Source organism: Mauremys mutica, unplaced genomic scaffold, assembly GCF_020497125.1.
Source record: "Mauremys mutica isolate MM-2020 ecotype Southern unplaced genomic scaffold, ASM2049712v1 000993F_np12_subseq_45498:127178_obj, whole genome shotgun sequence".
Taxonomy (NCBI): domain Eukaryota; kingdom Metazoa; phylum Chordata; order Testudines; family Geoemydidae; genus Mauremys; species Mauremys mutica.
Window position 1 is genome coordinate 1 of NW_025423089.1, and position 26,690 is coordinate 26,690.

General features: G+C 53.4%; 5 non-coding genes and 1 pseudogene across 5 annotated transcripts; 4 read left to right on the forward strand and 2 right to left on the reverse strand.

Annotated features, from left to right (window-relative positions):
- Nucleotides 1-4,544: 4,544 nt before the first annotated feature.
- On the reverse strand, nucleotides 4,545-4,738 carry LOC123357718. Its single transcript, XR_006575593.1, has one exon. It is a non-coding gene; the product is annotated as a U2 spliceosomal RNA (small nuclear RNA).
- Nucleotides 4,739-13,430: 8,692 nt separating this feature from the next.
- Nucleotides 13,431-13,503, forward strand: TRNAR-UCG. Its single transcript has one exon. It is a non-coding gene; the product is annotated as a tRNA-Arg (tRNA).
- A 1,355-nt stretch (nucleotides 13,504-14,858) lies between these two features.
- On the forward strand, nucleotides 14,859-15,061 carry LOC123357720 (annotated as a pseudogene).
- Nucleotides 15,062-17,791: 2,730 nt separating this feature from the next.
- On the forward strand, nucleotides 17,792-18,004 carry LOC123357719. Its single transcript, XR_006575594.1, has one exon. It is a non-coding gene; the product is annotated as a small nucleolar RNA U3 (small nucleolar RNA).
- A 3,129-nt stretch (nucleotides 18,005-21,133) lies between these two features.
- LOC123357717 lies at nucleotides 21,134-21,297 on the forward strand. Its single transcript, XR_006575592.1, has one exon. It is a non-coding gene; the product is annotated as a U1 spliceosomal RNA (small nuclear RNA).
- A 1,924-nt stretch (nucleotides 21,298-23,221) lies between these two features.
- LOC123357721 lies at nucleotides 23,222-23,337 on the reverse strand. Its single transcript, XR_006575595.1, has one exon. It is a non-coding gene; the product is annotated as a U5 spliceosomal RNA (small nuclear RNA).
- Between the last annotated feature and the right edge of the window lie 3,353 nt (nucleotides 23,338-26,690).

Here is a 26,690-nt window from a genome sequence, read left to right on the forward strand (position 1 = left end):
GCACCATGGGAGTGGTAGTGTCCACTGCCTCCATCTCCCACCAGCCAGGACAGGCCCCACAGCACCATGGGAGTGGTCGTGTCTCCTGCTTCCATTTCCTGACAGCTGCTGCCAGGCCCGGCCCAGACTTCCCGTTTCTGGTGCGAGTCCGGAAGCAGATGCTGCCATGAGGCGGTGCTGGGAAGGGTGATGCTGGTGTCAGGAGAAAGCAGGAGGAGCAGGTGGGGTCTGTGCTCCTGCGGGGAGGTGCTGCCCTTGCTGTGAAAAGGCCCCGCCCTTAGGGGAGATGTCATCTCCCTGCCCTGTCACGCTCTGCACCAGCCCCTGCTTGTCACGGGAGCAGGGCTGGCTCCAGGCACCAGTGTAGCAAGCAGGTGCTTGGAGCGGCCAATACAAAGGGGCGGCCCGTCCGGTATCGGGGCAGCACGGCTGGGTCTTGGGCGGAAATTCGGCGGCGGGTCCCTCATTCCCTGTCTTAGTCTTTGAGCTGCCGCCGAATTGCTGCCAAAGAGGAAGGGGGGGAGGACTCGCCGCCGAGCTGCTGCGGAAGCAGCAGTGTGGTTGAGCTGCCGCCGCCAAGCCACAGCTTGTCCTTTTCCCCCCTCCTGCTTGGGGCAGCAGAAAAGCTGGAGCTGGCCCTGCACAGGAGGAGCAGGCTCCAGTCTGCGGAGCTGCAGCAGGGAGCCCCGCAGCAGGGAACCCCGCAGCCCAACGCCTGTCAGGCCCCCCCGTTCTCCATGCCCCTAATCCCTGCCGCCCCCCCCACCACCCATCAGTTATAGAACAGGAGGCAACTTAACTTCTGCTCCCTGTTCCCGGTGGGACTCTAACAGAGCGCGTCCCAGAGCCACTTCACTTCCACTCGCTGTTCCCTTTATAGACGCAGGGTCAGAGCTCTCACAGGCTGGGCAGCAAGGGGCTGGTGCCGTTTGTCTCACCCCAGTGGCTATTGCAGCCCTTAGGATAGAGGTTTGTTCTTTAAACATGGGGTCAATCTCCTGTGGGGTTGGGCCACAGGAGAGCCCCGTGCCCCTTCCTGTGCTTCTAACCCTGCACTGTTCACCCTGCGTCCTCCCCCACGCCCCTAACCCTGTGCCCCCCTCTGCACCCCTAACCCTGTGCTCCCCCTGCACTCCCTCCAGCACCCCTAACCCCTACATCCCCAACCTCTGGTGCCCCTAACCCTGCACCCCCTCCAGCACCCTTACGTCCCTCACCCCTAACCCTGTGCCCCCCTCGAACCCTAAACCTGTGACCTCTGGCACCCCTACACCCCAACCCTGCACCTCCCTCCTGCCCCCCTCACCCTGCCCCCTAACCTCTGCACCCCTAACCCCTGTGCCCCCTCCTGTCCCCCAACCCCTGCGCTCCCCCTCTCGCACCCAACCACTGAACCCCCTCTGGTGCCCCCAAGCTCTGACCCCAAGCTCTGCACCCCTAACCCTATGCCCCTAACCCCTGCCTCCTCCCGCACCCCTAACCCCTGCCTCCTCCCACACCCCTAGCCCCTGCACTGTGCCCCCTTTTCCCCTAACCCCTGCACCCCCTCCTGTGCCCACTTGGGGAAACTGACCTGGATGCACGCAGTAGCTGGCATTGCTGCTCGCTCCCCCCGCCGCCCCTGAACACTGCTCCTCCGCACATCGCTAGGGGGCTGTGAGGGGGGAGCAAGGAGCGACATCAGGGCTCCCTGCCTCCAGGTCACCTTCCCCCCTGGGCTGCTGCTCTCTGTCCTCCCCTTATGCAGCCCAGGGGGGGAAGGTGACCTGGAGGCAGGGAGCCCTGATGTCGCTCCTTGCTCCCCCCTCACAGCCCCCTAGGGGGGCACGGAGGAACATTGGGGGGGAGCAGTATCCGCTCATCACCGCTATCTCCCCCTTCTCTCCCCCCCCCATGTTCCTGAACAGGGAGAAATCTGGGCACCACCCCAAGCAGCTCTCCCCTGCCAGCCGGGAGCAGTTTCTGACTTTACACCAGCAGCACACACCTCTCTGCTACCGTACAGCACCGCCCTTGACCACGGTGCCCCTGGGCAATTCCCTGGTGGCACCCACCCCTAAGGCTGGCCCTGACTATGGGCTTCAGAGGGAGTGACCAGACCAGGCGGCCATGGAGAGCTCCAGCCCCTGTTCTCCCCTCCCAGCTTCTAGCAATCAGAGGCCAGGGACATGCTTCCATGCTGATGGCAGGTACTGCTCCATAACGAGCCAAAGTACAGGGGCGGCTCCAGACCCCAGCACACCAAGCGCGTGCTTGGGGCAGCATGCCGCGGGGGGCGCTCTGCTGGTCCCGGGAGGGTGGCAGGCGGCTCCAGTGGACCTCCCGCAGGCGTGCCTGCTGAGGGTCCACTGGTCCCGCGGCTGGGGTGGAGCATCCGCAGGCACGTCTGCGGGAGGTCCACCGGAGCCGCGGGACAGGCGACCGGCAGAGCGCCCCCCGTGGCGTGCCACCGTGCTTGGGGTGGCGAAATGGCTAGAGCCGCCCCTGCCAAAGTACATTCCTATTCCTCATCTGAGTCAGATGCCACCAACCGAAGATTGATTTTCCTGTCTAGTGGTTCAGGTTCTGTAGTGTCTGCATCAGCGTGTTGCTCTTTGAGGACTTCTGCAACATGTTTCACACCTCGTACCTCTTGGATTTTGGAAGGCTCTTCACATTCTTAAACCTTGGGTTGAGCGCTGTAGCTATCTCTAGAAATCTCACATTATACTTTCTTTGTGTTTTGTCAAATTTGCATTGAAAGTGTTCTTAAAGTGAACAACAGGTGCTGGGTCATCACCCAAGACTGCCATAAAACGAAATATATGGCAGAATGCAGATAAAACCATGGAGCAGGAGACATACAGTTCTTCCTCAAGGTCTTCAGTCACAAATTAACACATTTTTTTTTAACGAGCGTTATCAGCATGGAAGCATGTCCTCTGGAATGGTGGTTGAAGTATGAAGGCATATGGATGTTAGCATATCTGGCACGTTAATACCTTGCAACGCTGGCTACAAAAGTGCCATGAGAGAGCCTGTTCTCACTTTTAGGTGACGTATATAAGACACGGGCAGCATTATCTCCAGTAAATGTAAACAAACTTGTTTGTCTTAGCGATTGGCTGAACAAGAAGTAGGACTGACTGGACTCTAAAGTTTTACATTGTTTTCTTTTTGAGTGCACTTATGCAACAACAACAACAAAATCTACATATGCAAGTTGCACTTCAATAATAAAGAGATTGCAGTACAGTACTTTATATTTTACAGTGTAAATATTTGTAATAAAACTATATATAGTGAGCACTGTACACTTTGTATTCTATGTTGTAATTGAAATCAATATATTTGAATATGTAGAAAAACAAAATATAATAAATTTCAATTGGTATTCTATTGTTTAACGGTGTGATTAAAACAGATTAATCATGTTTTTTTAAAAGTTAATTGCGTAAGTTAACTGCGATTAATTGACAGCCCTAGATTTGAATTTTTCTGTCACATGCAAGACAAGCTAGAATATCTGTGTGCAGGGAAAGAGCCTGGGGGGAATTGTGCTGTGAAATTATTTCCTGTTCTGACATGTCCCCAATTGCCCTTTTTGCCCTAACAGGCTGCAGCGCAACATCCATGTTTTGCTCCAGCTCATTCCGCCCTTCCAGTGGCCGGGGAAGGGAAATGGCTGCAGTGGAGCCAGTTGAGGGAGGGATTATCAGGGAGTTGCTGGTGGGTTCCCTTGGCGGGGAGAAAGGGCAGTAAATACACAGGGGGTGGGAACTTCCAGGAAGGTTGGTCTGTGTGGGAGAGGGCAGGAAATCCCCAGGGTGGGGGACAGGGTGTGACAAACCTGCTGGGATTTGTTTACTGTGAGGCTCCAGCATTTCTCAAATGTGGCCACCAGGGGCTTTTATTGTGGCCACAGCCTCCCGGGCTGTAATTGAGGGGGAGTCAGGGGCAGCAAAGCAGTGGCTCTTCCCCCCGACTCCCTGCAGGGGCTGGTCCCTACCCCCTTCCGGAGTCATAAACACTGTAGGAGCCGGCAACCAGTGGGAGCTCCCCTCCTCCCCACGTGCGGTGGGGCTCAGGCTTCAGGCTTCTGCTCTGGGATGGTGGGCCACAGGCCCAGTCAAGATACATGAAACGTAGGCTGGGTGGGGAGAAGTCTGTGTAACTCATCCAGTTATTGATATACACGTGACCTCGAATATTACCAATCTGTGTTCCCCCATCCCACCCCCCCCCCACACACACAACCCCCCCCCTAACCAACCATCTCCCAAACAGACCCTCAGTCTGGAAAGCATTCATCCCTCATGTTGTTGAAAAAACTCACAGCAAACAGAAGAATCTCAGCTTTTAAAACAATTTTCCAGCAAGACAAAGAAACTCACAGCTGTAGACTCAGAAAACACTTCTAAGGAATTTTAACAATATGTTGTTATGAAGAACCTAAGTGCTAAAGAGACCTGATTTTCCAACCATTTTAAAAAAAAATCTTCTCAAATCAGCATCTTTAGAGTGAATCTTATTCTGCTTTTTTAAACACACAATTCTCCCCAGAAGGAGAAGGCACTGGCCCTGGAAATAGTGCAATACCAGGTCAATGCATGGGGTGGACAAAGCAAGCCCCTATTCCATCCCTTGTTTCAAAAATCAATTTAACATACAGTCCTTAAATAAAGGACTTATCAGATATTAAACTGATAAGAACAGACACTGCACTTTCGATCTTAGCTCCAAGGAGCCAAGAAGCAATGCTGTTAGTCTCGGATGTTAGGCAGCCGCTCTTCCCCCACTGCTTTCTACTTCAGCACGAGGAGCACCCAGACACGCACCAAACACCATTCACGAGGCTTTGATAACTAGGTAACTCGAAGTGATGATCACTTCCCTGAAATGACTCCACTGGACGAATTCAAAGCAAGAGCCCTTAACACACAATTCTGTTCAAAGACAGAGAAGTCTTTCACCCTCCTTCCTCTTGCTGGTTTCCTTGTACACGCCTAATTTGCATAAACCCACCCACTGACATGTGACTAACAATCTCTCACTGTTAACTCTTACAGCAAAACAGGCCAAAGAAAGCCTATGCAAGCGCTATACCGCAGCCCCAATGCTCTTTTCTGCTCCTTCTCAAACGTACAGTCATCAGGCACACATAAGGTAGTTTTGCTCCATACCAGTCCAGTTCCTTGTCTAACCACTGCACACACATGGTATACCGTACCCTGAGCTGATTCCCGACTTTTGCTCTCAATACAGGAAAACGAGAATTGAGAGAGAAGCTGTGCAGGGAAGTCTTCCTCAACTTGCACTCCACTCCCCAAGGGCCTTTCGGGCTCTTCTGTGGACTTCAGGTTCCATTTGATTGCCAAGGTTTATGGTCTTATTAATTAGCCATCTCCTAATGCAAGGATGCTACATGACAGACTAAAGATCGATTTTCCAAAAGAGCTGAGAAACAGAACTAAAGCTGAGCATGAGGTGTTACATTTCCATGAACATCCAGAATCTGACTGTGCCCTGGCAAGTTCAATGCTTCCGAAAGAAATCAGAAAATAAGGAGCCCGTCAGATCCCCCTGCTAGCACCCAGATCTAGACAATCTGCTGGGAAATAAGGAAAAGGTGATGAATAAAGAAGTCAAGAAATAACAAGGAAATGAAGAGGTTTGTTGAACGGGTTTCTGTCCGATATACCATCTTCTCAGCTACCAATCAAAGTTAAAGACCTAAAGTCGACCTATCGGCATAAGTACAGATGGTTGAATGGAAGTTAAAAGGAGCTGCTGTCACAAGTGTTAGGAGCCTGCAAGCAACATGCAGACCGTTTAAAAATGCTGCAATTAGAGGCTGCGACAAAGTTCCTCCTCTACCTTGGTGGGTCCTGCGCTTATTGGCAGATTTGCTCACCTCAGTGATCTTCCCCTCTGGTAGAACCCACAGTCTGGGTCAACTCCTCCTGTGTCTGATCAGGAGTTGGGAGGTTTGGGGGGAACCCGGGCCTGCCCTCTACTCCGGGTTCCAGCCCCAGGGCCCTGTGGATTGCAGCTGTCTATAGTGCCTCCTGTAACAGCTGCATGACAGCTACAACTCCCTGGGCTACTTCCCCATGGCCTCCTCCAATACCTTCTTTATCCTCACCACAGGACCTTCCTCCTGGTGTCTGATAACGCTTGTACTCCTTAGTCCTCCAGCAGCACAGCACACCCTCACCCTCACCCTCTTCCTCTCAGCTCCTTGCGCCTCTGTCTCCCAGCTCCTCACACGCACACCACAAACTGAAGTGACTCCTTTTTAAATCCAAGTGCCCTGAGTAGCCTGCCTTGATTGGCTGCAGGTGTTCTAATCCTCCTGTCAGGGGTGCGGAAAGCCCCAGGACTGGTGCAAGGAAGTTTTGGGCCCTAGGTGAAACTTCCACCTTGCACCCTCCCACCCAGCTAACCGCGTCCGTCCGTTTCCCCCCTGCCCCTCCCCGCAGCTAACTCAGCCCCCCACCCGGGTAGCCCCCCTGCAGCAACTACTCCCCCATCCCCCCGTGGCAGCTAATCCTGCCTGGGGAGACTTTCTCCCCACCCCACCCCCTGCCACGGCAGCTTACCCTGCCTGGGGAGACCTCCTGCGGACATGGGTGGCAAGTTTGTAAAAATTTTGGTGGTGCCCAGAACCCACCCCCCAACTCCGCCCCCCCCCCAAACTCTGCTCCCACCTGCCTAATGCTCTGGGAGGGGTCTCGGGAGGGGGAGGTCTGGGGTGCAGATCCTGGGCTGGGGATTAGGGTGCAGGAGGGGTGCAGGCTTTGGGATGGAGTTTGGGTGCTGGGTGCAGGCTCTGGGCTGGGGCAGGGGTGGGTGTGCAGGAGGGGGTGAAGAGTGCAGGCTTTGGGACGAAGTTTGGGGTTGGGAAGGGGTGTGTGGGAAGGGGGAGGGGTGCACCTTGTGGGGAGGGAGTTTGGGGATAGGAGGGAATACAGGGGTGAGGGCTGTGGGGCTGAGGATGAGGGATTCATGATGCAGGAGGGGACTCAGGGTTGGGGCAGAGGATTAGGGTGCGGGGGATGAGGGGTTCATGCTGTGTGGGGGGGCTCAGGGCTGGGGCTGAGGATTAGGGTGCGGGGGGATGAGGGGTTCATGCTGTGTGGGGGTGCTCAGGGCTGGGGCTGAGGATTAGGGTGCGGGGGAATGAGGGGTTCATGCTGTGTGGGGGGCTCAGGGCTGGGGCTGAGGATTCCTGTTACTAATTTATCCCTCATGTCCCTCATGTCAGGTGATCAGACAGACTGACACTGCAGGAGGTTGAGGGAAGAAAACACACCATATAACCAAATTTTAAAGCTTCATTAAAAATAATAAAATAACAATGGAGAGTGTTGGGAATGCTCCCACCTCACTCAGGAAAAATATGAATGCCCCAAGCCTTAAGCCACTTTAATACTCACACATGTCTCACTGGAAAGCTAAGCTTTGCAAATATAATTCCAGTTCTGTAACTTGTACTGCCTTTGGTTTGCCTCTGTCTCTATTTTCCACATCAGCTGAGGCTGAAAGCAGTTTTTCTTTGCACTTAGCATAGTCCGCACTGATTCTTGACCTTGAACACAAAACAACTTCTCCTTTATCTCTGGGCTAAGCTGAATTTCAAATTAACCCGTTCCTAGACAAATTGCTCACACTGTGTCAGAGGCTTTTCTTTGGTGATTAAAGGCTCCTCTGAGATATATGATCTTATCTAGATTGAAGGTACCTTCTAATGGGCATTGTTTAGATGGATTTTCATGCGTGTGAAGATTCCAATTCTCTAAATACCTGCAGGTTTTAGGACCATAATGTACGTACATGTAATATGCTGGGGTACCCTTAGGGGGTGAGGTGGAATGTTAGACTGTCCCTTACCCATTTTCCACTTACACACACAGAGACGGTGCCCTGTCCACGCTAGCGGCACATAAACTAAGGATCTTTCCCTACAGAGCACTCACACAGGAGAGACTCACAAGGAAGACTACGACTCTCCTACACCTCCCTTCAGCAAAGAGCGTCGGCTAGTCTCTGGGAGACGGCGCCGCTTACTCTAATTGCATCCAGTGAGATGATCAGATTGTCAGTAGCCCACACAGAAGGGAAAGGGGAGGGAAGATGGGTTCACACACTCCTAGACCCAGGCAGCTTCCTCGCCGGACTATGCCAGGCTGAGTCAGCCCACCGTGGGTCAGATCTCCTAAAGATCCACTAGTTACCGGGCTTGCGTTAGAGCAGTCCTGATCATTAGCTTCCGCTTCACAGGGTACTCTGGGCGTCTTCCGATAACGATCACTCACACTGGTGTACACACACACACACACCAAGGCCTCTTTTTTTTTAAAACCCTTTTTTAACCTTTTTATCTTTTTAATTTTTTTTTTTTAACCACGATGCATCTTTACCTGGTCCGGACCAATACCATGAGGTGGTATGACAACCCCTCTTGAGGCAGTAAAAACCCCTCAGCACCGGTGCATTCTAATGCATTTACCTATGCATTTACCTTGGCCAACTCAGCAGTTCCCAGTACTGCTATAAACTAACCTTATTGGGGCCTCTCCCCAATACCACTTTGCATCTGATCCTGCTGCACAGTCAATAAGTTCAGATGGCGTGAGCCCAACAGAGACAGACGTCCTCACGGAAAGTCCTCCTCCGATACCCCAATAGAGATTTCAAAAGGTCTCATACCTCTCATGTGGCGCCATGGGGTTCGAAGGGGAATGATCCGTAGTAGCCGTCTGTGGGTTCGTGGGCGTTGCCATCCCGGACGAGCCCCCAAATTGTCGAAGAAAAACTCAGTTCTCGCTTTTTGTTTGGGTGCAGCAAAATCAAATACTTTATTCTTTCTCTAGTAATTACAATGGAGGGAGAGAGTGCCATAGGACACAGGGTCACCCCAGTCCCGGACAGGTCTCTCAACTGGTAAACAATTACATCAAGCCTTTATACCTTTGTTACAGACAATTTCTAGCAATAATACAGACGGTAAAAAGCAACAAATACATTTTGTTTATACATAAGCTTTTCTGCTATCTTATTTGTCTCACTACTAAAAAAAAGCAAGACTGCATATTGCAAGGTCGTAATAACTTTCACACAGTTCACTCTGTCTTACATTATCTTGCTTCTACAAATCTCACGTCATTAGGGTCACAGCTAGTCTAACTCATGCTAACTAGCTAACATTCATTAAGATCTCTTCAAATCCTTGTTAATTATTAATTGGCTTCCACAAGGGGTTCATGCTGTGCGGGGGGGCTCAGGGCTGGGGCTGAGGATTAGGGTGCGGGGGGATGAGGGGTTCATGCTGTGCGGGGGGGCTCAGGGCTGGGCTGAGGATTAGGGTGCGGGGGGATGAGGGGTTCATGCTGTGCGGGGGGGCTCAGGGCTGGGCTGAGGATTAGGGTGCAGGGGGATGAGGGCTCTGGCTGGGGATGAGGGTTTGGGGCATTGGGGAGGCTCAGGGTTGGCAGAGAGACCCAGCTCCAAATATTGCTGGAGCAGGGCCCCCAGCCCTGAATATTCCTGGAGCCTGGGCACCGCACACAGATATAACCTGCCGCCTCTGCCTGCGGAAGATAAGCCTGCCTGGGGAGCCGGCCCCAGCTCACCTCGGCTCCACCCCCTCCACTGAGCACCCCGGCATCGCTCTAATTCTCCTCCCCGCCCAGGCTTGTGACGCCGACTGAAGGAGAATTAGAGCTGGGCTGTGTGCTCAGCGGAGGAGGCAGAGTGGAGGTGAGCTGGGGTGGGCAGCGGTTCCCCTGTGTGCCCCCAATCCCCCGTTACTGGGGACAGCCCTCCCCACGCACCCCTCAGCTCATCTCTGCTCCACCTCCTCGCCTGAGGGGGCTATTAGGCACCACCAACCACTAGGCGGCCGCCTAGTTTGCCCAAATGGTTGCACGGGCCCTGGTGTTCACAAGCATTGTGAAAACGTTCAATTCCCACTCACACTGCACAGGGGCAGCACAGCTCCGGGGTTCTCTGGAATCACACAATAATGCTGGCTTTGTTCCCACAGCATCTGGAGCTTTTCACAGTGAGATATGGGGGTGCTGTAGCACCCGCCGCAGCCCTCGTTCCCACACCTCTGCTTCTCTGCAGGGAACTTGTTATGCCACGAGGGGGTGCAGGGAGACTGTGCAGGAGACCCAGGCCCACGCGCTGAGCACTGCAGCTCCAGTGCTGTGTTCGGGATTCATTTCTGCTCTCTGATAAAACTGCCCCAGGCTCCTCTGTCCAACTAATATCCGCCCAGGCTCCCCGGCGCTGTTAGTATCTGTCCAGAGCTCTCGTCAGCCCTGCCCCAGGAGAGCTGGGCGCTCGCCCTGCTCTAGGAGAGCCAGGCAGGCCCTGAGCGGGGCGGCAAAGGGCACTAGATGGTGACCCTAGGCCAGTGGTGCCAGAACAATCTGTATAGTGGGGGGTGCTGTGCCACTGAACCAACTGTGACCCCTGGGTGTGATGGAAACCATATCCCGCTGCCTCTAGGGGTCTATGGGGCTGGGTCTCTGCCCACATCCCCTCATCCCCTCCCTCAATATCTCCCTGCCCCAGGCTGTGAAGTGCTATGACGTGTGCTGGGGCCAGGGCCGGCTCCAGGGTTTTTGCCACCCAAGTGGCAGGAAAAAAAAACCCATGATCACAATCAGCGGAAGCTCCACTGCTCCGCTTTCTTCTTCGGCAGCAATTCAGTGGCAGGTCCTTTCCTCCAAGAGGGACCGAGGGGCCCGCTGCCGAATTGCTTCCAAAGAGCCCGACGTGCCGCCCCTTCCCCTGGGCTGCCCCAAGCTCCTGCTTGCTGACCTGGTGCCTGGAGCCGGCCCTGGCTGGGGCTGTGACGTTCTGTGACCTGCTCACTCCCCGAGGGCAACTCACTCACTTGAAACCAGCAGGACAGAAGGTGTGGCGTGTCCATGGGCGGGGTTATGCAGATGAGCAGGAACCAGTTTTCTCTGTGTTGGGAGGATGGGGGCAGATTTCATAATGTCACAGTCCTTGGGGGAGGGGTTCGAATCATAAGTCCAAAGTGGGAGAACAACTCCCCCCACTTGTGCTCAGTCTCCTCTAGGGGGCTGGGCTGGGATCACTAGGGAGGGAAGTGCAGGGAAAAAACAGTTTTCCCCTATGGAACCCAGGAGTCCTGGATCCCAGTCCCCCTGCTCTAGACCCCCTCCACCCCCAGAGCCAGGGATAGAACCCAGGGGTCCTGGTGCCCAGCCCCCTCCCTTATCTGACCACTCGACCCCACTCCCCTCCCAGGGTGGTGCAGGGGTCACTGGGTCTGTGTCCCAGCTCTGCTAAGGGCCTTGACTGATTTTCCCAAAATGCTTCCTTCTGAATCCAGCACATCTGCCCCCCCTGCCCGGTCACTGCCCACCCCCGTGTGGGGGCACCAGCACTGTGCCGGGTCGTGATGGGAAATTGTCCAAGCTGGCCCAGGAGAGACGTGTGTGTCCCTGCTGCCCCCTGCTGGTGGGGCTGAGCCCTGCTCTGTGTGTGTGGGTGTGGGTGTGGGTGTGTGTGTGTGCATCTGTGACACTGTTTGTATCAGTGTGTTGCTGGCTAACCAGTAGGAAATGGCTTTGCAGGATTTTGTATTCTGCAGCAAGTGACACACACACACACAAAGGGACTCACACAATCCCAAGAACACTCACACACAACACACCCAGAGGGACATGCTAGCCCAACCCCCACAGAGAGAAACAATCACACCCCCAGCCGCACTCATAATCACTCCCCCACACCATAATATTCACAATCGTGCTCAGCGACACAACTGCACATAGTTCACTCCCACTGCTCCAAATACAAGGACCTCCTGCCCCACACAGCATGTGCCAAGGCCTGTGGAACTCACTGCCACTGGACAGCTACCAATGAGAATGATCCCCTCGTGCTGGATCATCTGCTTGGCCCCCCACTCCCTCTCGGGGTGTGCTGTGTGGCGTGGCTGGGGATTGTGCAGTGGCCCAGCACCAGGCAATGCAGAACGGACACCACACGCCCTGCCCTGCCTCACCTGAGCTGCTCTCCAGGTGCATTGGAGCCCCACACCTTGGCACTCCTGCTCCACAGGGGGTGAGCTGCAGCCCCTGCCACACTCCGCAGAGGGGAGAAGAGTTAGGCCAGCCAGCCCTTGTAAGATGGGGAAATCACCATCGGGGTCGACGGTATGGGGGCTGTGACATACGGAGAAATGGTAGTCGTGGCGGCAGAAGGCAGCAGAGCATGCACATACACACAATTGCTAATATACACAAACACATGCATGAATCCAGCCACACACACACAATTGCTAATATACACAAACACCTGCACAAATCCAGCCAACACCAACACAAGCCTGGGAGCCAGGGGAGCAGAGCAGGCTGGGGCCGGGTAACTCCACTTCCTGCAGGAATTAGCCAGCCCCCCCATGTCCCACGGTGGCCTGGGGCCAGCCCCCTTCTGCTTCCCCCCATGGAGGCCTGGGGCCCCAGCCTGCTCTGCTCCCCTGGCTCCCAAGCTGGGAGGGGGGAACCGCCCCACAGCACTTGCCGGTGGCGTGGCTGGGAGCCAGGAGAGTGGACCAGGCTGGGGCTGGGTCACTCCACTTACCATGCAGGGGTGTGCGGGGGGGGGGGCTGGGGTAGGGGCCATGGGGATGAGCCGGGCAGCCCCCCCTGCAGCAGCTCCCCACCCCAGCTCACCTCTGCTCCGCCTTCTCCCCTGAGCACGCCGGCGCCGCTCCACTTCTCCTGCCTCCCAGGCTTGCGGTGCCAATCAGCTGTTTAGTGCAGCAAGCCTGAGGGGAGGAGAATCAGAGCAGGGGCGGCGTGCTCAGGGGAGAAGACGGAGCAGAGGTGAGCTGGGACAGGGAGCGGTTCACCTGCACACACACCCCCGCCCCCTGTTACTTGCTGTGGGCAGCCCCTCCCCCTGCACCTCCCCCAGCCCCCTGCCCCAGCTCACCTCCACTCCCCCACCTCCCCTGAGTGTGCTTTTTGGTGCCCCCAACCACTTGGCACCCTGGGCGGCCGACTAGTTCGCCTAGTGGTTGCACCGGCCCTGGCCACTGCCTGTCAGCAGAATTCCTCCTCCTCCTCAGTGAGACTAAATCTCCGCACCTAGACAGCCGGTCCATCCGCTGCACCCCAATCCCCCATGCCTGAGCATCCCTGCCAAAATCCTGCACCTGGCTCCAGAGAATTAAGTCTCATGTCTCACTGGGAACTCGACTTCTTGTGCCCAGAGAGTCTCGGCCCCCCTCAGTAGCTGACCTGAGAAACACAGTGTCTGCAAAAGCAGCAGAGTCGTGTGGCATCTTATAGACTAATAGACGTATTGGAGCATGAGCTTTCGTGGGTGAATCCCCACTTTGTCGCATGCATCAGTGTCTGCCTTTTCCAAAGAAGTGCCTGGAGGGCTTTTTTCTGTGTGACCACGTGGCCTAATGGATAAGGCGTCTGACTTCGGATCAGGCGATTGAGGGTTCAAATCCCTTTGTGGTTGTACTTGTGCAGCTTTACCTTTGAGCTGAAAGTCCTGCTCCTTTCAGGGCCTGAACCTCTTCTTGGCTGCTCAGGCCAATGCTCTGTCTTCAGCTAGAGCCCAGGGAAGGAGTTGGGGGTGGGCGTCACAAAGGCTGGGGCATGAGCCCCAGGCGCTTCCAGTCTTGCCTTTGCCATTCCTGACTTGCCGAAGAAAATGGGCTGCTGCCCAGGCTAGCATGTGGAGCAGTTTCCCTCTGTCCCTGTGCGTGAGGGGGGTTGCTACATGGAGCCTGGGTGTTTCTCTGCTTCTTGCCAGCTGGGGAAAAGCCTCTTGGGGTAAAATCTCCTGCCCCACTGCCAAAGTGAGCACCTAGAGTGGGACCAGTCAGAGGCCCCACCATGGGGGCTGGCCCTGCTTTCCTACCATCTTGTGATGTTGGCCACAGAGCATCAGCAGCTGCCCTGCATGCTGGTGACCTTCAGTGGGTGTTTGGCACGGCAGGGAGCAGCCTGGCTGGGTGTTTTTGTGCCTGTCTGAAGGCCACACATAGGCATGGTCTTGCCCTCAGTTGCTCTGTGGCTTTTAAGCCTTCCCTTCATATGTTAGGTGCCACAATGAGACATGCATACAGTGTGCTGTTTGTCAGTCTCGCTGTCTCTCTCATCATAGGGAGATTTGATGTATTAAATTACACATTGTAACCACTAAATATGGGCGCTTTAGACGTTAGACTACAGGGCCGCCCAGAGGATTCCGGGGCCCGGGGTCTTCGGTGGCGGGAGGCCCGTCTGTTCCGGGACCCGCCGCCGAAGTGCCCCGAAGACCCGCGGCGGGAGCCCCCCGCCGCCGAATTACCGCCGAAGCGGGACCCGCCGCCAAAGTGCAGCGGGGGGGTCCCCGCTGCGGGTCTTCGGGGCACTTCGGCGGCGGGTCCCGGAATGGAAGGGTCCCCCGCCGCCGAAGACCGGGCTGCGCTTCGGCGGCGGGTCCCGCTTCTCCCCCACCCCGGCCCCAGCCCCAGCCTCTTACCCCCGCCTCCCTCCTCACCCGGAGTCTCAGCGCCTCGCCCGACAGCCGCAGCGTGACTCCGGCGGGGCCTGAACTCCGTCCCGCTCAGAGCCGCGTGGTGAGGGGGCGGGGCTGGGAGCTCCACGCCGAGCAGAGGGAGCAGAGCTCAGGCTGGAGCTCGCAGTCCCGCCCCCTCACCACGCGGCTCTGAGCAGGGCGGGGCTCAGGGGCCCCGGCGGAGACACGGCGCTTGATGCGCTGAGGCTCCAGGAGAGGGGCGGAGGCGGGAGCCTCCGCTGTTCTCTTGGGGGCCCCTGCGGAGCCCGGGGCCCGGGGCAAATTGCCCCCTTTGCCCCCCCTCTGGGCGGCCCTGTTAGACTATAGCCGTGGGAGGTTGTTTTAACACAAAGTGATTGGTCTCCCTAAGTAGGAGGATGAGTTAAAGTGCTCTTTCCTGAGTGTAAAGTGAGTAAGCAGTATTGCTTTGATGCAGTTGTTGTCTGTTATTGATGATTTTTCTTTCTTCCCTCTGGGGGTTGTAGAAGGGAAAGAACACAGACTGAGTGGTTACTCTGTATAAACTACATTAAAACATTTTTTTGAAGTTGGTGTTTAAATTTTGTTTCTGATGTGTATATATAGAGAAGGGATGTAGTGATTGTAACTAATATTATTACTTCTGTATTGTGGGAGGATGTGGGTGTTTTTCAGCGAGTTTTCTAATAGCATGAAGAAGAAAATGCAGTGTAAAATACAACAGTTTTTATTTAAACAGTTGCTTAATTGAACTTCTAATTGCTTGAACTTCTAAGTCCACCTTTTTAGGCAGTGTCCTTCTCTTTTGTCTGCCCTCGTTCTAGTTTAAAGTAATAGGCTCATGGATATTAATTCTTTTGCCCGCCCTCGTTCTAGTTTAAAGTAATAGGCTCATGGATATTAATTCTGCAAGTTCTCTTCACTTTCCACTTTTTCTTCTTTTCTCCACCCTCTCGCCCACATTTCGAGTAGCCCCTATTTCTACCCCTAATGCTCTGCCAGTTCGTTGGTATTCAACTTTCTGGGAGCCTCTCTGAGCCCTTAGTACAGGCTGTAGGGTGGAAGTGGGGGAGGAGAAAATGGGACCCACAGAACCCCTGGCAGGTAAGGGGACTGGGAGAGCTTGGTTTGGGAAGGAGGGAGGAATGGGGGAGAAGAGGCAAATAGGGGTGCACACAGTCTCTACAGTGGTGGAGAGAATGGGGGCCCTGAAATGAAGCGAGGGGATAAGTGGAGGTACACAGGACCCCTAGTCCTATGGAGATTGGAAGAACCTGGCATGGGGGGAAGGGAGGGTACACAAAGACCCCGGCATGGGGGAATAGAGGGAACACAGAGTCCCTGCCATGGGGAAGTGGGAATGGGGGTGTGAACAAAGTCTTTGGTGTGGGAAGAAGTGTGGGGAACTTGGTATGGGGAGAATAAGGGTGCAGAGATTCTCTGGTAAGGTCTGAGATTGGGGGAAGATTGGGGGAATTTCAGGGAGTCCCTAAAAAGAGTGGGATGGGAGAGGGCACATAGGGAGCACATAGGGAGCCTCTGGGGCGGGCAATAAACTCGACCTGTACAAACTACAAAGTGTGCTCCCCCCACTTCTGTGAAGAACGTGGCCATCTGTTGACAAAAAGGCTGTTTGCAAAAGGTACGATCCATTTTCTTTCGTGACCACTTGTTTTAAAAAACGAGTCATTACGACGTTAATCAGGGTAGCCGGGGACTGGCAGTAGGGAGGGTGTCTGTGCAGGAGAAATGGCCGGCGCTTAGCTAGAGACCTGCTTTCGAAAGGGATTGTTAGAGGACGATTTTTACAAGGTTTTCTTCCAATCAGGCACCGAATAGGCGGGATTGCTCGAATACAGCTGCTGTCTAGCGCTGATGCCCGCTGCTTCTTCCTGCTGGAGAAGCAGGAGGGAGACAGCATAGACTGGGGGGGGGGGTGTATTAAATGAATGAATGAAAAAGCTTTAAAATATGACTTTTTAAATTATGCTTTGGGAAGTTTATAACAGCTGGTTTTGTTTCTAAATCTATAGAATACTTAGTTTTTCTATGGGTTGTTGTGAGGGGTTTGTTCACCAGCCTTTTTTTATTTGTTTGTGGTGGCGGATTGTGAAAGCCAGTTTAGAAATCAGTGGGAATTGAGTGTCCAGATCACTTGTATGGCTTTGAAAATTCTCCTACAGGCAGCTTTAAGCCTTTGCCTTTTCCCGCTTTTCAGGAGAAAGAGACTGTAGTTAAATGCCTGTTACATCTTTACAGATGGTTACCGAACACTCTCCAGGGAGACGAACGTGTCCAGTACCTAACTCCAATGGCAGCTCTCTCTAGCTTTCATTCAAGACTGTTTGGCTAGACTCACTAACAGTTATTGCTATTTAGATCACTATGAATTATGGGTGCTGCTGTTTCAAGGGGGGGAATCGTGGCGATATACTTGCAAAACTCGAGACTTGCTGTCTCCTGGATACACCGTGCAGGGCACTGAGGAATTGTGCTGAGAGCAGCAATTGAACCAAATCCCTCTGAGCGGCCTCCGCTTTGCAGCATGTAAATGGTTGCGGTTGCACTAGTATGATGTAGGGGCACCGAGTTTCCACTATGCTGGGGGGGCTGCCCCCCCCTCGGGCTCCTCCCAGGCCCCAACCCCAGCCCACCACTTCCCTTTCCCCAAGGCCCCACTCCCGCATTCAATCCTCTCCCTCCCTGTCAGCGGGCGGGAGGCGCTGGGGGAGGGCGAGGAGGTGACGGGGGCGGGGGCTGCTGCTGGGCACTAATGACCCATCTGGTTTTTCCCCAGGATGCTCCAGTCTCGAAGCAGCCAGAGGCGGCGCCTGCTCCCCATCACGTGACACGCGAAGTCTTTAGTGCCGAGGAACCGGAGCGAACTAGCTGCAGCCCCGGGCGGGCAGAGCTGCGCCGGGCCGGGCTCCGCCTGCGGGGAAACGGGCGCGGCGCCGGCACGTGGCAAAGCAGAGCCTGTGAGAGGCGGGGCAGGTTCAGGGAGTAACAGCAAGAAGGTTTGATTGGTGGGTAGGAGCTCCGCATGCTAATCAGGAGGCGTGTTTCTGTAAATAGCGACATAAACATCTTCTAATGGCCAGTGGGCTAAAGCTGCCTCGATTGTGCTTCATGACATGGGGACCTGGCTTTAGATTTGTGTCCTTTAGTTCGCGGGGGGTGAAACCCGCTGTATGAAAACACTCACCGTGGGGATTAAACGTCTGCGCATTAGCCTGGGTGTGTAGCCGAGGGGCTTATTATTGAAATTGTTTTTTCTAGAATCATTTCTAAAATTTGTAATAAAACAAGTGCGATTGAAAGTATCTGTGTTGGTATCCATGAAAAGTTACAGTGTTTTTTCTGAGCGCGAAGCAAGGGAACAGTGTTGTTTTAATTCAGTTGTTGTCTGCTATTGATGACTGTTCCTGTCTCCCTGTTTGGGGAACAAGGAGAGGGAAAACACGGACTGAGTGGTTAGGCCTTGCAAAGCAAATTTAAGAATATGGTTTTAGATTTTTCTGTTACCTTAATCTGTTTATAGTATTTGCTGATATTCTAGTTTAGGGGGAGGAATAGCTCAGTGGCTTCAGCATTGGCCTGTTAAACCCAGAGGTTGTGAGTTCAATCCTTGAGGGGGCCACCTAGGGATCTGGGGCAAAAATTGGCCCTGCTAGTGAAGGCAGGGGGCTGGACTCAATGACCTTGCAAAGTCCCTTCCAGTTCTAGGCAATTGGTATATCTCCAATTATTGTTAGTCTGTTTAATGGCAAAACTTAATCTGTTTTGATAAGATTTGGAAGAGAAGTAAATCTAGTGTGAAAATGGTGTTTTAAAGGTTTTTAGTTCAGTACTTACTGAAAAAGTTTTAAAGTTCCTTTATGCTGCTATATCTTTTTCTCTTGTAATCTATGTCAGAATTTAGGTAGGGTCCTGTGTCTGCACATTCTCTTCCTTTTCCATTTTCTTCTCCGCTTCTCTTTTCTTCCCTTCCTATTTTTCAGGAACCCCTATTTTTACTCATACTGCTCTGGCAGGGGGTACAGTTTTCTCTTGGCCCCAAGCACATCAGACGATCCACACAGGATCTGAGAGCTGCTGTCTCCTGGCCGTATAGTGAGTAGAGGGTGGAGTGGGGAGAAAAGCGGCTCACACAGAGCCCCTGCCATTGGGGAGAATGGAGGACCTTGCTATGGGTGGAATCAAACACACAGAACCCCTGCCATGGAGAAAGACTGGGGAACCCTGCAATGGTTGGAGGAGACAATGAAGGGCATGTGGGGGAGGGGTTTACATGAGGGATTTGCATCTGTCAACATCTCCCATGCCCCACTGGGTGTTTTCCTTCCCATCTTATTTCTTCTCTTTTCTGTTCCTCTTTTTTTCTGTTTGAGGTAAATTAAAAATCCACACCCCTGAGAGACGTAGCTGAGCTGACCTAAACCCTCCTACAGTAACTCCTCACTTAAAGTCGGCCTGGTTAACGTTTCGTTATGTTGCTGATCAATTAGGGAAAATGCTTATTTAAAGTTGTGTAATGCTCCCTTCTAATGTTGTTTGGCTGCCGCCTGCTTTGTTTCCTGCTTGCAGGAAGAGCAGCCCGTTGCAACTAGCTGGTGGGGGCTTGGAACCAAGATGGACCGGCAGCCCCCTATCAGCTCCCCACTCCCCTAAGTTCCCTGTGCAGCAGTTGCCTGTTGACAATGACAGTTATCTTATGAACCAAGATACATAGAACATAGGCCGGGTGGGGAGAAGTCTATGTAACTCTATGTAAGTCTATGTAACTCTAAGTGCTTCAGAATTGATTCCTTGAGGACCTGCTCCATGATTTTTCCAGGGACTGAGGTGAGGCTGACTGGCCTGTAGTTCCCCGGATCCTCCTTCTTTCTTCCCTCTTTGAAAGATGGGCACTACATTAGCCTTTTCCCAGTCATTTGGGACCTCCCCCAATGGCCATGAATTTTCAAAGATAATGACCAGTGGCTCTGCAATCACACCCGCCAACTCCTTTAGCACCCTCGGATGCAGCGCATCCGGCCCCATGGATTTGTGCTCATCCAGCTTTTCTAAATAGTCCCGAAGCACTTCTTTCTCCACAGAGGGCTGGTCACCTCCTCTCCATGCTGTGCTGCCCAGAGCAGCAGTCTGGGAGCTGATTTTGTTCGTGAAGACAAAATCACGAAGGGGGAGGGTGGGGAAGCATTGAGTACATTAGCTTTTTCCACATCCTCTCTCACTAGGTCGCCTCCCTCATTCTGTAAGGGGCCCACACTTTCCTTGACTTTCTTCTTGTTGCTAACATCCCTGAAGAAACCCTTCTTGTTGTTACTCTTCACATCTCTTGCTAGCTGCAACTCCAAGCGTGAGTTGCCCTTCCTGATTTCACTCCTGCGTGCCTGAGCAATATTTTTATACTCCTCCCTGGTCATTTGTCCAATCTTCCACTTCTTCAAATGGCGCTGCCTGCCAGTGCACTCAGCCTCACTTGGCAGGTAACAAAAGGGATCGAGTGGCCGTCCAGTTTCTGGAGAGTGGCTGACAACGCCCGACCTTCTGCCCCGAGGAGAAACTGACGTGAGACAAGGCAGGGGAGGTCATTCTTGTATTGGACCAACTTCCGGTGGGGAGAGAGCGAGAGAGAGCGAGAGAGAAGCGAAATGCAAGCTGCACTCTTTCCCCAGCAGCAGGTGGGCCACGTCGTCTCTCTGATGGCCTGGCTTCCCGGGACGGGACCCACTACAACTTAGACAATTTTTTACCTCAAGGTTCCCAAGACACAGACAAGGTTTTCATCGCGAGGCCAAAAGACCAAAAACATCAAGACACTTGATCACGGCCTTGGATAGGCCAAGATTTAAAAGTTTATTAGAAAATATTTGAAAATGAACGATACAGAGAGTTGAAACGTCAGATATTGGTCATCGGGGGTGACATACAGAGTATAGGGCGATTTTAGTTTTAAATGTTTATTAGAAAATGTTTAAGAGAGTTTGTAACATCAGTTACTGGTCATCAGGGGTGACATACAGAGTATAGGGGAATGCTAGTACTTTGGTATTGGACAGCACATAACTTATACAGTATGCAATGTCCCCAATGTGGGGTATACTGTGGGTGAGTTCAAGCTACAGTCAGCAAGCAGTGAGGGTACATCACGCATACAACAGTTAAAGACAGTCATAGGTATAAATAAGCAAGCCAGGTAATGGGGATAGAATGACCCTCACATGGCAAAGTTAAGGTCTGTCGCACTCGATCTGAGCACTACACCCCATCTGAGCTCAAAGAGCTGAGCACGCAAGAGCGGCGGCCCGGGCGGGCAGGGGGAGGAGCCCGAGCGGAGGGGCGGAGCCGCGTGAGCAGGTATGCAGATCTGTGTGCGAGCAGAGCATTGTGGGAGCGGACGCAGGCTGCCAGGCAGGGCCCGACTTTGGCACCGGGAGCTCGGCGTGGGGAAGGGACGGTCTCCGGGGGCCGCGTCGGGGCAGCTGTCGGCAGTGGGGGCTGGTGTGGGCGAGGCCGGCGGTGGGGGCGCGGCGGTCCGCCCCGTGTGTTATAAGTGCGGGGCGAGCGAGGGCGGGCGGCTGCTGGGCAGCAGGAACTCATACTTACCTGGCAGGGGAGATACCATGATCGTGAAGGTGGTTTTCCTAGGATGAGGCTCATCCATTGCACTGCAAGTGTGCTGACCCCTGTGATTTCCCCAAATGTGGGAAACTGGACTGCATAATTTGTGGTAGTGGGGGACTGCGTTCACGCTCTCCCCTGGTGATTGGTTTGAACAACAGAAAACCGACAGTGGGCTGTTTAGGCTTAGTGCACTGCAAAGCAGATTCTCAGGAAAGCAGTTCTTATTCAGGGCCTTTGGGGGTCCTCTTTTCCACAGGCCCTGTACTTCTAGGTATCTTTGTCACACATTCCTCCTTGTAAGCAAAGCTCAGCTCTGAAACTTTACTTAGGTCTTATAAGGCTCTCTCTGTGTTCTTGGCTTTTCCTGGTCTTTTGCAGCTCATCTGCTCTCTAGTCTGCTTTTGGGGGGCTTAGACGGGTGCCTTCCTTGGCTCTAAGGGGAGCTGCCTGTCTGCTCTGCTTCTTTCCCTGCTTGTAGCTTCTTGCCCGGCCCTTCTTCTCAGGCTCTTCCTCCTTTGAAGGGGGGATGGCCTGTCCGAAATGCCTGTCCCACCTGGTCTTCTCGTCCAACAGGCAGCCTCGGCCCCTGCCCTGGGGCCGCTTTGGCTTTCGCTGTCTGTTCCTTTCTCTGTGCTACGGAGACTAGGCTGTCACAACCCCGTGCTGGAGGAGGGCTTTCCGTCGCTTGAGGCCCACCCACCGCCTCCCCGAATGCCCTTAGCTACGCTGGGGGTTAGGGCGGCGTGGCCGCGTCGCCCAGGAGCGGGTTTTCCCTTTTGCACACCTCTGACGGACGGAGCTGTTTTGACTTAACTGTTCAGCACGCACCGACCCTCGGGCCTGGTCTGCACGGGGAACGTAAATCGGAGCGGCTACATCAGTCCGCGCCTTGGTCAGAAGAATACTTCCGTCGACCTAGCTCCCGCCTTTCTGGGAGGTGGATGGCCGGCACCAACGAGGAAAACCCTCTCCAGGACCCTTCTCTGGGAACAGTGCCCTTCCGTTTGGGGAGATTATGCTGCTTTAAAAAAGAGAAATTGTTTAACTGCCTTTCTCTGAGGCAAGATTGACTTTGTATTGCTTCCCTCGTGGCTCCTTATAGCAGTTGCGTTCTGAAATCTTTAGGCTTTGACTTCATTTATGATGAAATCTTGCTGTAACTTTATTCTAATTTTCAATGAGTAACTAGACCTGAGCTGTTTGGTGTGTTAGGGGAGGATTGTTTAAAAACCTGGGATTCCACTTTTGGCTGCCTTTCCATTACATTTCCTCTGAAAGCCCACCGAAGGCCTCCACTTCCCACATAACTCTCTCAAACCTGCAGTCATCAGGCATACAGAAGATGCTTACAGTTTCACTCCATACGAGTCCAGTTCCTCGCTGTTTCCTGTCTAACCACTGCACACATATGGTATCCCCTCCCTACCCGGAGCTGCTTCCTGGCTTTTGCGCTCAGGACAGGAAAAGGAGAATGGAGAGGTAAGCTGTGCAGGGAACTCTTCCTCAGCTCGCACTCCACCCCCCAAGGGCCTTTCAAGGTCTTCTACGGACTTCAGGTTTCATTTGATTTCCAAGGTTTATGGGCTCATTAATTAGCCCTCTCTCCTAATGCAGGGATCCTACGGGTCAGACCAAAGATCGATGGCCCAAAAGAGCTAAGAAACAGAAATAAAGGTGAGCGCTAGGCGTTACATTCAGATGAGCATCCAGAATCTGACTGTGCCCTGGCATGTTCAACGCTGCCGAAAAGAAGGAGCTCGTCGGGTCCCTCTGCTAGCACCCAAATCTGGTGGCTAGTCGGTCTGCTGGGAAATAAGGAAAAGGAAAAGAATGAAAGGAGTCAGGCAATAACAAGGAAATGAAGAGGTTTGTCCAACGGGTTCTGTCTGATTTACTGTCTTCCCAGCTACCCGTCCAAGTTAAAGACCTAGCCCAGTATCCTGTCTGCTGACAGCGGCCAATGCCAGGTGCCCCATACTATACTTTTTTCATACTATAGAAAAGCTTCAGCCAGCCACACCAGCTCAGGGAGCACTCTTCTGTTTTTCTCACAGCAGGCAACAGCCTTGCCAAAGCAAAGCCTTAAAAAATTGGGTACAAACTCATAAACATTCCTCTCCACGGAAATCTTTAGTAAAAGGCGAAATATTTATATGAACTGAAGAGAAAGCAGAGTATGTAGAACACGCGGCAGAGGCACTGCCGGGGCAACCGCCTACGCTCCCAAAAGTCAGGGTGACTACTCTCCCAGCCCGTGTCAAGGCCTTTTGGGGCTGATGTCATTTGCATGGTTACACCCACCCCGGATTGCATGATGGGAGTGCTTGTCCAAACCGTCATTTCAGCTGCTGCGATATCCCCAGTCTCTTTGTTATTGGGTCAGGAGTAATCCAGTGTATTTTCCTGTTGATTTTGGATCAAGGACAGAGTAGCTCAGATCCTGGCATTTGAGGCCTGAGAGCATCACCCTCTCCTGAAAAGTACTCACCATTAAGGGGTATGGGTTCCTAACGGCCACTCATGGTGGGAGGTAGGAATTGATGTTTGTTGGTGCTTTGTAGGTGGTGTTGATGTCCTTTCTGCTGTTCCTGGTGTGGAAAGACAGAGGTGATTTTGAATTTCTTTAAATTGTTGTTTAGTTGCTTACCCTAAGCTTATGCTGTTAGGTTTTTTTCACGGTGTATTTTGGTCCTGAGAGGTAGAAGGTGTGTTGTTATGGAGTGAGGTAGCAAACGTCAGTTGCAGAGGTGGTGCATCTGCGCCCCCCCCCCCCGTCCCAGAGTCCAGAATTTGCATAAACCCACCCACTGTCCTGTGACTAACAATCTCGCTCTGCTAACTCTTCCAGCAAAACAGGCCAAAGAACGTGTATGCGAGCGCTGTACCACAGCCCCGTTGCTCTTTTCGGTTCCTTCCCACAGAACTTTCCCTCCATACCAGTCCAGTTCCTTGCTGTTGCTTGTCTAACCACTGCATACATGTGCTATACCATACCCTGAGCTGATTCCCGGCTTTTGTGCTCAATACACCCTGGTCCCTCCGTGTCTCTGTGTCGCAATGGGTCAGCGTGTTCGGCTGTTAACCGAAAGGATGGTGGTTTGAGCCCACCCAGGGTCGACGCTAAGCCTGTGCTGCTTCCTTGCTTCCCCAAGGCCTGTGGGGGAGCCTCAAAGGTCCCATTTTGCTGCCTCTTGGCCTCAGTGCTTTCAGCTGGTGGTCCAAAGAGCGTGCTGGATGCCATTCAGAAACCCATCTGCCAGCAGCCGTGCCGGAGGCTCCGGCTTAATCCTCAAGGCCGAGCACAAAAACTTTCAGCCGGGAACATTTCGCTCCCTTCCTGCCTCCGCCCAAGCGGCAAGGGAGAAGCGGAGGAGACACGCCAGCTCAAAGACGCCTCCCTCCCACTTCCCTGTACACTGTGCAAAGCTCTTGGCCTGCCTCATGCCTCGTCAGGAAAGCGCGGCCATGCGGCCCAAGCCTGAGTCACGTCCGCAGCCTGGCCCGCCCTGGCTGACGGCGCGCAGAGCCACGCGAGTCAATGGCAGGTCGAGTCGGGAGCCTCGGCTCTTTCCCCTGGCAGCCACACACACAGCGCTGCCTAGCGCCCCCAGAGCCTCCCTCGTGTTCTCCCGCAGCAGCCGCCTGCCGGGGTGGTGGGAAAAGGGGACCAGGAAGCACTGCAACCTCATTCCAGGACAGGAGGCCCTCACCACGCCTAGGCCTGCCTCTTGCCTTCAGCCCAGGCAGCCAGAGGTGCCGGGGAGCTCCCTGGCAGGCCGCTTCGCCTCAGCCACCTCTTGCCTCATGGCCTAGGCTCTTGGTGCTCTGCTGGTCACCGGCTCGCCTGAAGGCCCAGAGGGAAAAAGAAACAAGCGCACGCGTAGCAGAGGATGGTTTCAATCCATCAACCTCTGGGTTATGGGCCCAGCACGCTCCCACTGCGCCACTCTGCTGGTTCTTCACACCCTCCCCCTGCCACCTAGCCGCCACTATCCGGATTAGTGCCTTACGTGCTCTCGTGCTGGCAGGCAGATGCGCAGGCTGCTAGGCAGCTGCCCTGGTCACAGGATTTTACAGCTAGCTTCTACAGGGTAAAAAGGATCTATTTGGGGTTTGGACACCATTGGGAGCTGGGTAGCTGAGTGCGGGAGACGGGAGCACCTCTTAAACTGTTTTCAGTTAAGCTTTCAAGCTTGTGGGGGACGAGGTTCAGCCTTGGATCCGTGTCTGCAGCAGGCAAGTGCCTCTGGCTCAATCGCCCCCCACCCCCACCCCCACCCCCACCCCCACCCGCACCCGCACCCCTCAGTATTAGCAGACTGAAATACGGAGCAAACGCACATGCCTTGCAAAGGAACAGGAGCCGGGATCTCAAACAAATGTCAACATTTTATTAAGATGATGTTCAAAGAAAAAAAAAGTGTACGGTACAGCGTTTAGGCGTAGAAGTTTCTGGTGATCAGTGAACAATGTACAGATTACTCAAGGGGTGAGAAGTTCGGTTTAAGATCGGGTGGCGTAAGGAATACATAATCTGCAATGGCCCCGACTGGGGGGCAAAAGGTTAACGTACAGACACTGAGTTAGGAGGGTATGTTGTCCATGTGAGGGCTATGTTCAGGTGTGGAGTATAACGAGCGGATACGACGATGAGGATGAATTGATGGGCGTTTGGTGAGTTTTAACGTTCAGTGTTTTTTAATCTTTGCCACAATCTAATTGAAGCAGGGCCAGTATGAACTCTCCCCTGCCATCTGTTGGTGATGTGTTGTCAAGGCCTTTTGGGGTGATGTCATTTGCATGGTCACACCCACCCCGGATTGCAAGATGGGAGAGCTTGTCCAAACAGTCACTTCAGCTGCTGTGAGATCCCCAGTCTCTTTGTTATTGGGGCAGGAGTAATCCAGTGTATTTTCCCATTTATTTTGGATCAAGGACAGAGTAACTATACCTGGCATTTGAGGCCTGAAAGCTTCACCCTGGCCTGAAAAGTCCTCACCATTAAGGGGTATGGGTTCCAAACGCCAAAACCTGGGGGTAAGTAGAAATGGATGTTAGTGTGTTTGTGGCTATTCTTTCTGCTCTTCTTGGTGTGTAAAGACAAAGGCATTTTTTAATCTCTTAGAGTTGTTGTTGGTGATGCAGTTGTTTGTCCTAAGCTTATGCTATTCCATCTCTTTCACTGTCTATTTTGGTCCTGAGAGGTAAAAGGTTGCTCTGTGTGCGGGCTTATGGAGTGAGTTAGCAAAGGGTGGTGGTGGTGCATGTGGTGCATGTGCTGCCAAAGTCGTGACCATTTTTCGCCCAGCTCTGGTCCCAGAGTCCAGAATTTGCATCAACCCACCCACTGACCTGTGACTAACCATTTTGCCCTGCTAACTCTTCCAGCAAAACAGGCCAAAGAAAGTGTATGCAAGTGCTGTACCACAGCCCCGGTGCTCTTTTCGGTTCCTTCCCACAGAACTTTCACTCCATACCAGTCCAGTTCCTTGCTGTTGCTTGTCTAACCACTGCGTGCATATGCTATACCA